Source organism: Argentina silus (genome assembly GCF_951799395.1).
Source record: "Argentina silus genome assembly, chromosome: 4".
NCBI classification, from domain to species: Eukaryota; Metazoa; Chordata; class Actinopteri; order Argentiniformes; family Argentinidae; genus Argentina; species Argentina silus.
Genome location: NC_139658.1, coordinates 23,624,013 through 23,637,394, shown reverse-complemented (window position 1 = coordinate 23,637,394; position 13,382 = coordinate 23,624,013). Strand labels below are relative to the sequence as shown.

Genomic DNA, 13,382 nt, shown 5'->3' with positions numbered 1-13,382 from the left:
AATAAAACCTTTCCTTTGTGCAGGGTTGTTCTTTGTTCAAGCATCAAGCGTTACAGCATGGCAACTCAAGGTAGCAATACAGTATTTTAAAACATAAAATAAATTAAAGTAAATAAAAAGAGTAAAAAGATATTAAAGTAAATAACAGGAGTGAAGAAGTAAACTAAATTAAAGTAAATAAAAGGAATAAAATATATTAAAGTAATTAAAGTAAATACAAGGAATAAAATAAATTATATCTTACCCTATCAGCATGACAAATCTACTCATGAACCAGACAACATTTATTAAATGGTCAAATCAATAATTCAGGGTTGTTCTTTATTCGCGCAATAAGCGTTAAAATCAATAATTCTATACGAAAGGAAGATAAAATAAATGATAACCTCTTACCCTCAGCTTTCCCTACTCCGTCTAACTTGGTATGAATTCAGACAGGCTCCATCCAGCATGACGCATGCATCCACGGATCCCTCTCCTGAAGCTCGGAGTGGCGTACTCAGGTGGCGATGCAGGTCGGGGGAGGGCCAGATTTCCGACAGGGGTGGAGATGTCTGGGGAGGAGGAGCCCAGGTGTAGCCTAAAGAGATGGGTCTTATAATATAATATATGCCATTTAGCTGACACTTTACATTGCGTCTTAAGCGACTTACATTGCAGTGAGTGCATACATTTCAGTATATATGGTCCCAGTGGGAATCAAACCCACAACCTAAGCGTTGTTAGCGCCATGCTCTACCGACTGAGCCACAGAGGAACATAAGGGGTACCTACAGTGTATGGGGTATACTGGTCAGCCAGAATAACATTTAAAGGGGTACAGAGTTCTCTCGTGGGACATTCCTCACAGTTGTTTCTCAGTTGAATAAAGCATGAATTATGAGCATGAGTTAATGATATGAACTGAGAGAACTCTGTACACGAACACTGCTACAACAGGCCCTGGGACAGAGTAATGTCCTGTCCAGGAGATGCACTTGTACATCAATCTGCCTCACGCTACAGAAGCACCAGATCCTGCCTCATTGGCTGTTCTCACTCTCACAAGGCGTACTGTGTATAGCATAGCAATGAATTTACATTTTAATTCTTAAAAAACTTGATTTATGTTTAATTATTTATTATTTATTTGATTTATGATTTATATTTTTGTCACATTTCACACACAGATGCAATAAAAAAAAAAAAAATGAAAACAGAAAATGAAAACAGGATGATCTCCTGTCAATAAAATATTTTTTTAATGTAATGTTTTGTATTTATTCATAATGGTGCAAATCTATTCCTATGTTATAATAAAGTTTTTCCTAACATATCACTCTGAAAGACTCTGATGTGGTTACTATTATGGTTTGAATTGGGTAGGACTAGACTGGAGTTTATTATATTTGGTTGTACAGTATAGTATGGTGCATATCGAATATTACATAGACAGGAGATATCGGTTGTTAGCCACACCACCGGTTACCTGACACTACTGTGTTACCTGATACTACCCCTCACGTTTCTCTTGAGTCTGATGAAAAACAACTTTTATAATAATAATAAACCCCAAAGAACCATATGGGTAGCCACAGAACACTATGGGGCTATTGCGCTGGCAGCTAGCTTAGAATAATCATGCCGTCGAAACCCATCTAAGACTCGCGTCCATCATTGAGACTCGATGGTAACTTATCCCCAATGCACTGTGCGCCCGGCACCACCTCACAGTCTCCACCAGGTGTCAGTCGAACTCCGTTTGACATAGGAAGGAGTCGGAGGCGTTTTCTTCGTATTAATGGACGATAATGGTATCGCTGTTTGGCAAATCCGACACCTATCTTGTATACAGAGTTAAGGTGATAGGCAAAGTGATCGCCTATAACATAAGTCATATATTTATCGTTACTCTCAGGATTGAATGTTTTGTTAATCAAATATTTATTTAGTCGTCACAATTACAAATGTAAACATTCTAAACATAAAACATTGATATATTTTCTATTCTGGCCCAAATCCTAGAATGATCAGGAATAGATCAGTGCATAGAGACCCAGAGCCCCCTCTAACCTCTGCCAGTCCAGGGTAGAGGTCTGAATCTATTGTCCCAAAGGGGGTCTGTGAGTGAGTTTTCCTTGGTTTCCCACACTCTGTCCATTCACTGCTTTCAAAGGAGGAACAATAGAAGTGTGTCTGATTGCACATCACATTAGCTATGGAGGTGATGTCATTGTTGAGGAGGGACAGAAGCCTTAAACTGTTCGATGACATTCAGCAGTTTCTGACCAACATCTGGAATAACAAATGTACCATTAGCAGACAAAAAGTGGAAAAAAGTATTTAAATAGGTATACTCATGCATACAAATATATTTATTTAAAACAGATGCATCAATGAAAACAATACAGACTTCCCTCTATGGAGTTCAAATTCATTGATCATCATAATTCTGTAGGTGACAATATTTCTTTTTTCACTTCTTTCAAATGTGCAGCATTAAAAGGAATGTCATGAACTCTGATATCATTACATAATTACAGTAAAATATGTATCAAACAAAGCTGTGTAACATTCAACAAGTTTGCTTACTTCAAAATACTACTAGTTTGTGATATTGTGATATCTCATATTCTGGATTTCTTTGTTGCTTAGTGGCAACACGTGAGCCTCATCAATAGTCATGTGCAAACATTGCTTGATTTACTGATTCAAGTTGATTCAATCAATTCATTTGAATCGTCTCCCCTCTTAGTTCTTAGTGTATTTGACTTCAGGCATAATTCTCATTCACTCATATTCATCATGCAATTGTGTTGAACATGTATGGAAGTAAAGGGATGGTTGGAAGTAAAGATCAAGACAACATGATTTCAGTTGATTGTTTTTTCAATTTATTTCACTTGACTCAATGAGTCACATTGTAGACTTGAACACCTTAATTTAAGGTGAATGATTCAAGGCAAATACAGTGATGAAACATCACAACCAGAACTTGGACACATCTCCAAGACATATGATACTCTAACTGAGTACAGGATAAACATTTACTGTCTTTACAAAAGACACATAGAGATGTTTAAGATAAACATTTGAGATTTAACATTGAGAAATAGCAGTTTTCTCCCTTCCTCAGAATACATTGTATTCAAATAAAGTGAAACATGTTTTCACACAAAAACTAGCATCAAAATGAACAGTTTTGATCCTGAAACAGATCAGTTGATAGTTCATCACAGAGTGATGATAACAGGATTTACCCAGTATGGGCAGATAGTCCTCATGGAGGAACACCTTCACAATAAAGGTCAAGTTGATCAATATTCTCCTACATGTATCATAAAAGATACTTGATATAATATGTCAATATGACTTAATCACTCAACAATGTAGTACTAATGATCTACTCTCTTATAAATGTTGACCTTAACAGATCAGTCATAGAACACCTCAGAGAGATTTGAAGATATGATACCCATTTTGGGTAATAAAAGCTCAATAAAGCCATCGATCACATTGATCAATAATAAACACATCATTAAAACATGTTTCACAATTATCTCAAACACCTGTTGCCATAATAACACTTAAAAAGTGTAGTGTTGATAAATATGATCATTTTCGTAGAAAATGTATCTGAACTGAGACTTCAAGACAACTGAAGTCTCATTCAAAATGGGACAATAAGAGGCTCCTGCAGAAGCAGAAGTGGAGGAAGAATTCTTCCTCATTAATGTCTCTGACTTTAGTAGACCAACATGGTCAATTGTGTTTGTCTGAATGGATCTCCTGTCTGTAGGACTCTACCAGGGCCTCCAGAGGGCGCTGTTGACTGGACTCTTCTCTTTACTGCTGTGCTGGGCTGGGGAGCTCGGCTCAGGCAGGTCACTCTCCCTCCTGTTCTTATCAGAGGACGGCTGCAGGCTCTGGAAGTGGCTCAGAAGTCTTCTCTGGGACTGTGTGTTCACCTCATCCTTGGACAGGAAGTGCACCATCTCTTGGAAACACCTGGAGTAACCCTGATTGGCAGCTTCTGAACAGGAGGAGGAGCTCACTGGCTGGTATTGCTGCTGTCGTCTCAGGAAGCAAACTGTCATCTCCAGGATGTCGGCTTTCTCCAGCTTGGAGTCAGACTGCTGGTTGAGGATCTCTGGACCCAGGAGAGACTTGAGCTGCTCAATGCTGCTGTTGATACGATCTCTCCGTAACTTTTCCACCACTGGCTTTCTTAGCTGCAGAAAGAAAAGAGGGATCATTAATAACACATTCTGAAAGATTGCATAAACAAAGCAAAGTGATAGTAAATCTTATTGCATGAACTTTCAGCAATTTGAAACTTCAATTTACCTTGTGGGACAGAGTCAGGTGCTCCTTAGGGTAGGTCATTGCTGAAGTGATTGTAGGTGCCATGGCTGGATCTCTGTGCTGTATAGGTTTCTGTGTCGAGAGAATCTGATCTTCTACTGCCTTCATCCCTCCTATATATAGTCCTGAATCTGCATATGAATGTGTGGGTCTTGGTCTTGTTGGAGTTTCTCACAGTCTGTAACCAATGGGTGAGCTTGGGGGGGACAATGAGGAATGTGGAGCTGCCACATGCCCAATGCTCTTACTGCTGGGGGACAATGGCCATGTCTCAGGGGAGCAGGTGGAGGGGTGGGGGGTGATGGGGAGAGACCCACAGAGCGCTGTGTGGATCTGGGAAAGTGGTGACCCTGTAAAGAGAGCAGATCTGCTGCCTGATGTTGGGATCAATGACACTGACAGAGCACACGCTCATCATCACACGTGTGAGGCTGACACAGATTATATCAAAATGTACAGTGTGATTTAATCCCCAGATAATATTCTGCATGTATAGTGGAGCCTCCCTTTATGATTAATTTATTATTATGTCACATTTTATACCTTCATGGTGCGTTTGACCTCTGACAATGATGAATAACTCTGCAATGTATTTTTACATCTCCCCAAGTATTCATGATTTATAGTCATACTTCGTTTCACATTAGATTTTTTTATTTATTGATTATAACCCAACCCAAACTCATCTTCAGCATATCTGTCCAACATAATAGGTGGGTGGAATGTGAGGATAGTGAGCCGTACGGTTCGATAATACATGGACATTCAGAGGTTAGTCAACATCAAGTGTCAGGAGTCTCTGAATTCGCTGGGACATGTTTGGACATGCAGTGACGTAACATACAGATGCAGCAGATGCAGCAGATGTGGTCTCTGTCTGCTGGCTGGTCGTCAGTGTGAGTAGAGAGCTGATCTGAGTTTCCCACACTGAGTCCTGTGTGCTGTGATCAATGCACCACAAAAGCCCCTCAAGACCCTGAATGGACCATTAGTGACGGCTACAGGCTCTCTGACCATCTGGAGGGAAAGATCAGCAAGATCAGCAATTGGCTGGTTTTCCCTCTCTTTTTTCGCCTCCAATTCTATCACGAAAGACTACGGAAAGATAAATACACATTTACACTCACAAGACACATTAATATATGTTGTAAGTGTTTATTTAATTGCATCTAAAATGGCCAAATGGCCCTCAAAATGGTTAACTTAAAACATTTTGACAGTCTGGACACTGAAAATTGCCTGAAGAAAACTCTTACCATAACAGATTAGGGAAGAGAGAAAATGCCTTCTAATCACATGGGTAAACCGTAGTCCCTTTATTTAATAGTGATTGTATCCCCTTCCCAAAGTGTGCCCATTCCTAATTGACAGTCAGGCGCTGGTGGGATTGAAGATGCTAATGGAACTGAACTGTGACTCTGCTCTCCAGAGCTTTCCCACACTTTTCCCATTGAGGGAGCTTCCACTAAACAATAGAAGTGTGCCTTTTGATATGCTAATTCATCTCCACACAAGCAGTTCCCAATTCAAGATTCAAGATTCAAGATTCAAGATGGTTTTATTGTCATATGCACAACAGTTACAGAGCAATCGCTGGCAATGAAATTCTTAAGTCTTGGGCTCCTCCAACAGTGCAATAAGAAGTGTAAATAATAAAAATAAAAATAAAGAAACAACAACAATAACAATATTTACCTAAATACAAAACTAAATAAATGTAAATGTAAAAAGTGAAATGTAAACAGACGTTTTTATCCAGATGTCGACTGGTATAAAGTGGCATTTTATAGTGGCATGTTATAAAGTGGCATAGTTTAAAGTGTCATTGTGGTGAGCTAAGTAGCTCAGGAGTTCAACAGTCTTATAGCCTGTGGGATGAAACTGTCCCTGAGTCTGGTGGTGCGAGACCGGATGCTGCGGTAGCGTCTGCCAGACGGGAGCAGCCGAAACAGTTTGTTGCTGGGGTGATGAGGGTCTTTAATAATCCGGTTAGTCTTCTTCCTGCAGCGCTGAGTGTAGAGGTCCTCCATGGATGGCAGCTCCGTCCTGGTAATGTGCTGGGCAGCTTTCACCACCCTCTGTAATGTCTTACGGTTGAGGGCGGAGCAACTGCCGTACCAGGCGGTGATGCAGCCAGTCAGGATACTCTCTATGGTGCACCTGTAGAAGTTGCAGAGTATCCTGGAGTCCATGTTGAACCTCCGCAGCCTGCGGAGGAAGAAGAGCCGCTGTCTTGCCGTCTTTGTGATGGCGTCGGTGTGGTGAGTCCAGGTCAGGTCCTCGCAGATGTGGACCCCGAGGAACTTGAATCTGCTGACTCTCTCTACTGCCGTCCCGTTGATGGTGATAGGGGCGTGCCCGGCTCCCTGCCGCTTCCTGTAGTCCACGATCAGCTCCTTAGTTTTGCTGAGGTTGAGCTGGAGGTTGTTGTCCTGGCACCAAGATGTCAGGACTCTCACCTCCTCTCTGTACGCCGTCTCGTCGCCGTACAAGCCCCTGAGGGGTAAAGATCATTACTTAAATATTTCTGTTTAGAAACAAGTATAGACTCACTATTAGAGTGAATGAGTTCAGCCTGTAAGTGTGTTTGTGTACTCAAACTGAGACTAAGACTCATTTTTTTTAAATTATTGTTGAGAGCAAAATAGTGTTGAGGGTGATTTAAGATTTCCATGTTGCGAATGCAGGAATTTTTTTTTCTTTGAAATACATAGTATTTGATCTATGCTGACTGCTGAAGGTATCCAGCTTACAGGTGTATCAATGTTCTTTATAGGAGGCAAATCATGTTGACTGAGATATATACTGTGATGTACTGTACATCCAATGATATTCAATCGTAGACGTTGATGATTAAAACCTCACTTCTGAGACAGCAGGTTTTATTCCAGACAAGTTGCAAATCTGGTCGCTGCACAGAATTAATGTAATATGAGGCTCGGAGTGTTATAGATAATCAAAGATTTGACTTAAACCTACAATTGATGTTATGGAAGGAAGAGAGAGTGGGAAATTAACATAACGTTAGAAATGAAAATATGCATTAACTTGGTTTTAAAATATAACTTTGTGGACTTGAACAAAAAAACAGATCAAAATGTTAGTATAAATACAACTAGAAGCTGTCTCGTTTTAGAGACCCAGATCCCCCCCCCCCCCCCCTCCCCTTCTGACGGTCCAGGGTAGAGGTCTGAATCTATTGTCCCAAAGGGGGTCTGTGAGTGAGTTTTCCTTGGTTTCCCACACTCTGTCCATTCACTGCTTTCAAAGGAGGAACAATAGAAGTGTGTCTGATTACACATCACATTAGCTATGGAGGTGATGTCATTGTTGAGGAGGGACACAGAAGCCCTAAACTGTTAGATGACATTCAGCAGTTTCTGACCAACATCTGGAATAACAAATGTACCATTAGCAGACAAAAAGTGGAAACATTTATTTAAATAGGTATACTCATGCATACAAATATATCTGGATTTCTGGAATCACATAATTTCTAAGTGATTTTATAAGTTTAGGTGATTTTATACATTTAAGGGATTTTATAAGTTTAAACATGTATAAGATGCAACTGTAGAACTGTATTATGAAAGGCGGTACTGAAAATAAATGTATTTTAAACAGATTTATCACTGATGTCTGCTGGGAAATCAAATCTCAAATGTATGATAAATAATCGCTCTGCATTTAGTTTTGCAAATAAAGACATAAATAAAACACATCATCACTTGTCGAAATACATTGTATTTCTGAATCAAACAGGTGTGATATGAATGAAATATTTCAAACAAGTGTGAGCAACTGGAAATGTGTTTTTCCTTCATCTTACAAATTTTGAGTCAATTACTCAGAGGTACTGTAGACCTATATACTGTACCTTCTCTGTGCATTCAGCTGTTATTTTGCATTCATAAACTAATAATTAAATATTATTGAGGCGGAAGTGAAGTGAACAGTGAAGACAATAATAAAGTAAAACACAAGAAGGTATTTTCATTTGATTGTTTTTGTATTTATTCAAACTGACTCAATGAGTCATATGTTTTTGCACCTTAATTCAAGGCAGATATAGGGATAAGACATCACAACCACAACTTGGACATTTATCTCAAATACAGTGTATAACACTCTCACTGATGTTAGGATATACATATAACAACTGTCTTTATAAAAGACACACAGAATCTGTCTAAAATAAACAAGAGTTTCACATTGAGAGAAAACAGTTCTCTCCCTTCTGCAATGTACGCTTGATACAAATATTTTGCATGATGTTTTCACAGAAAAATCATGAAGCTAATTGCAGAAATGGTTAACATTTTGATCTTAAAACAGATCACTTAAAAGGTCATCACAGAGTGATGAGAACAGGTATAATACCCAGTATGGGTAGATAATCCTCATGGAGGAACAGCGATGTTAGAACAAACATTGATCAATATTTAAAGCATAACTCATACAAACTTCACAGAAGATGCACAATATGATATAAACATGGCCTTATCACTACAAAAATGTAGTGTTAACAAATTAAGCATGTTATCAAATTGATCTTAAAACAGATCAGTTATAGAGAATCTTAGACAGATTTAAGAAGGTATGATACCCATTATGGGCAAATGTCCTCATAGAAGAGAATTCAAGCTGTTGATCTTATTGCTCATTATTAAACAAAACATGGGATCACGTTTTGCCCACATGGAACAATTTCTGTCTTGATCATTTTCTTAGAAAATGAATGTCCACTTATTCATTAGTTGCCAATGTCACATTGACTTTAAAAAAAAAACCTTCTGTTCATACAGAAGAACTCTTTCTTCACTTTTGAATATTACTGTCCATGACGTTATAGTACTTGTAGACCAATATGGTCAAGTCTGTTTTGTCTGAGTGGAGTTCCAGTCTGTAGGACTCTACCAGGGCCTCCAGAGGGCGCTGTTGACTGGACTCTTTTCTTTACTGATGCTGTGCTGGGCTGGGGAGCTCAGCTGAGGCAGGTCACTCTCCCTCCTGTTCTTCACCTCATCCTTGGACAGGGAGTGCACCATCTCTCTCAGGTAGCAAACTGTCATCTCCAGGATGTCGGCTTTCTCCAGCTTGGAGTCAGACTGCTGGTTGAGGATCTCTGGACCCAGGAGAGACTTGAGCTGCTCAATGCTGCTGTTGATGCGATCTCTGCGTAACTTCTCCACCACTGGCTTTCTTAGCTGCAAACAGAAAAGGGGAGTCATTAATAACATATTCCATATTCTTGAGTGTGCTAAGAATAAAGCAAATGAATAATCACATCAGTTGTCACAGATTTGAATCTTCAATTTACCTTGTGGGACAGAGTCAGGTGCTCCTTAGGGTAGGTCATTGCTGAAGTGATTGTAGGTGCCATGGCTGGATCTTTGTGCTGTATAGGTTTCTGTGTCGAGAGAATCTGATCTTCTACTGTCTTCATCTCTCCTATATATAGTCCTGAATCTGCATATGAATGTGTGGGTCTTGGTCTTGTTGGAGTTTCTCACAGTCTGTAACCAATGGGTGAGCTTGGGGGGGACAATGAGGAATGTGGAGCTGCCACATGCCCAATGCTCTTACTGCTGGGGGACAATGGCCATGTCTCAGGGGAGCAGGTGGAGGGGTGGGGGGTGATGGGGAGAGACCCACAGAGCGCTGTGTGGATCTGGGAAAGTGGTGACCCTGTAAAGAGAGCAGATCTGCTGCCTGATGTTGGGATCAATGACACTGACAGAGCACACGCTCATCACCACAGCATACACGTGTGAGACGATCACAAATCATCTGCATTAATCAAATCAAATCACATCAAAGTTTATTTATCACGGGGACAGGATACAGCAGTAAACAGTACAATGAAATGTTGTTAACGAGCTACCTCTCAACAGTGCAGTGAAATACAAGGATAGGAATACAATATAAGAGTAGTAACAATACAATACCCAACATACAATCAATAGTGCTAACAGTGAGACTTAGTGATGCATAATTCCATTTGCATTACTATTTGGATTTTCAAATTATTCACAAAGTCAAGTCAAGTCAAATTTTATTGACCATATGCACAGGATACACTACTACATTTACGATGTAAATTGTACAATGAAATGCTTACTTTGCAAGCTTCCTCTCAACAGTGCAAATATCAGGACGTAAGTATACAATAGGCAATACGTGTGAATAAAGTGTAAATTGACATTAATTCTGGAGGAGAACCCTGCAATAGTGTTCCATTGTCTACTTTATTACTTTATCAAGATATTGGAGAGGATTCCTCAACAGTGTTCAAGTCCAGGTGAAGCAGATGTGGTCTCTGTCTGCTGGCAGGTCGTCAGTGTGAGTAGAGAGCTGATCTGAGTTTCCCACACTGAGTCCTGTGTGCTGTGATCAATGCACCACAAAAGCCCCTCAGGACCCTGAATGGACCATTAGTGACGGCTACAGGCCCTCTGACCATCTGGAGGGAAAGAGCCACGTGAGGCTGATTTTCCCTCTCTTTTTTAGCACCTCCAATTCTATCACTTTTTCCACCATTTTTTTTTTTTTTTAAATTTTCACAAAACTACACTACAACATTTTATTGATTGACTATGGAGACACCGAGATAGTTTGCGCTTACATTTATGCTAGTTTATGCTAACCCTTTATGCTAATGGCGGCCTATGAGAACGGACTGTGACTCTGCTCTCCAGAGCTTTCCCACACTTCCTACCCATTGAGAGAAATACCTCTGAACAATAGACGTGTGCCTTTTAAGATGCTAATGTTGTCTCTTTACAAACCCTGTCCCCCCAGGGGGGCCTGGTGAGATGCTTGCTTTATTCCATTTAAACATGGCTGCCTGATAAGTGTGCATCAATATTGGAGCAACCATTATAAACAATGTCATAATGAAGCGGCAAGTTGAACATTAGTTATTTGGATATTCTTATGCCATCCCTTTAGTGTGTGTAGGTGTTATTGGGATATGTTGTGGTATGCTGTAACGTTGTTGTTGTTGTTGTTGTTGTTGTTGTTGTTGTTGTTGTTGTCGACCCTATGTGCCCAAAGTAATTGCAATGACGTTCTTTGAATTTAATTGAATTAAGTTTGGCATGAGCCACAACAGAATATGTTCAATTCAGTACATTGTTGAATTAAATACTGTATAAGCAAAAGCCTAAATATAAATATTCTATTGCCATGGCTACATACTGTATGTGCCCTACATAATAAGTTTTCCAGAGCTATACACCTTGAACTTTCTCCTATGAGTTTCTTCATATGAGTCTTTCTGGGCTGAAAGCCATGACCGGCCTGACAGAAAGGTTGTGTTCCAGACAAGGCTGAAGCTTTGATGGGAAACTATTTCCTACACTCTTACGTATAGCTATCCTTCCAACCAACGCATGTCCCCGAATCGGTAGACAGAGTTGGGTGGTAATGGAAAACTAAGCGTATCAGGTCATGTATTTAATTAATAATTAAATGGAAAAATGGTAATTGCACATTTATAACCTAATAATTACTTTGTTTATTTGTGAAGCATTAGAACAAACATGAATAGCATCAGTTGGTAGTGTCTAAGGGAGGGACGGGAATGTTTGCTGATTGAGGTTCAAATACACAACAATAGGACAAGAAGGATTTCATAGTAAAATATTTATTCAGTTTTTGAATTAAACATTTAAGGCAAGTTGGTATACACGTGACACCATTAATCATTCAGAAAAATCTAAACAAAATACTTTGATAAACAAAATTATAACATTTACCCTTTAAATAAAGGACATGCAGGGTTCAAACAGTACATTGCCTCTTGCCCTAAAAAAGTGGGCTGAAACAATGTCAATATCTTCAATAATTTCGAGGGTGCAGTGATGACCCCTTGTGTGAGTGGCCAGCACTCTGTCATTAAAACTCTGAGGACAGGGGTGTCCAGGCAGAGCAACCTGCTCTGGTTTTTCAGGCAGCATTAACATACATTGTGCCATCTCAGCACAAAATCCTCATGTGACTTTCTCAGAGAAAGAAAGAATAAAGCAGTATAACTGCTTATAACAATGCATGCTATGCATTCCCATGTTCAAGGTTTAACATTTCAATAATATTAGCAATTATACACAAGTTGGCTTCATCTGAAAGACCTCAAAGGACCTTTTCACACGTTAGAAAACCAACCACATTTGTATCTTCATAAGTCCCTCAGTCAGTTCCAGTGCAGTGTCCTCAGTGTGACAGAAGAGAATACAATGTGGCCAGAGTCGGTCTCAGCAGGTCCTGTCACCTCTGACCTCCGACCTCTGAGTCTCAGCATCTTTTCCAGTTCATTGTTGGAGGCAGAGTGGCGCTAGGTCCTCCTCTGAAGCGGGGAACAGACGCAGGATGTCCCTGGAACATTTAGAGTAGCCGTTGTGTGACAGCAAGGCCTTCCTCAGTGTGAAAAAGGACACAGCCTTCTCCAGGAGGTCCGCAGTAGGGATCCCGTTGTGGAGATGTTCTCCGATCACAGTCTTCAGCTTCTCCACGCCACTGCAGCACTTCCTCTCCAGCATGTTGAGTTTACACCTGAGAGGAAAACAAGGACACACCGTTAACATCTCTCCCTCTCACAGACGTGACTGCCTATCACTGTAACCCTGACAACAGTTACTATACATCCAGGTCTGGAGTATTTCACAACAATGTTCCGTGAGCTTACCTAAACTGCTGCTCCTTGATGCTGTCCTGAAGAGCAAGGTCCAAGTAGGCTGACATTTTCAGATTTTGGTCTTGAGGTTTGCAGCTTGTCCTGAAAAAAGTTGAGTTCTTTGATCTTGGATCTTTTGCGTCGCTGGAGGTGGAGATTTTGTGTTGATTGCTCCTCCTGTGCTGCTGCAGGTCTCGGGGTGTGTTCAGAGTGTCGTTTCTGGTAAGCTCTGAATCAACACTCTCTATTTATTCATCTCCTCGTGCGCTGTCTCACGGCCTGGAGCCAATCAGAGGGCTCCCAGCTTGGGACAATAGTCGGGGGAATATATTAGCCGGCTCCACACAGGACAGGTGGGATGTTG

The 13,382-nt window shown here is 40.3% G+C and overlaps 2 pseudogenes across 2 annotated transcripts; both read right to left on the bottom strand.

Moving 5' to 3' along the window:
* Positions 1-3,782: 3,782 nt before the first annotated feature.
* On the bottom strand, positions 3,783-4,577 carry LOC310803301 (transcription factor HES-5-like; annotated as a pseudogene). Its single transcript has 2 exons — positions 4,327-4,577; positions 3,783-4,211 (listed from the first exon to the last, which is right to left on the bottom strand). The product of its transcript is annotated as a transcription factor HES-5-like (transcript).
* A 4,680-nt stretch (positions 4,578-9,257) lies between these two features.
* Positions 9,258-9,915, bottom strand: LOC310803341 (annotated as a pseudogene). The gene is made up of 2 exons: positions 9,665-9,915; positions 9,258-9,551 (listed from the first exon to the last, which is right to left on the bottom strand). The product of its transcript is annotated as an uncharacterized misc_RNA (transcript).
* Positions 9,916-13,382: the final 3,467 nt, after the last annotated feature.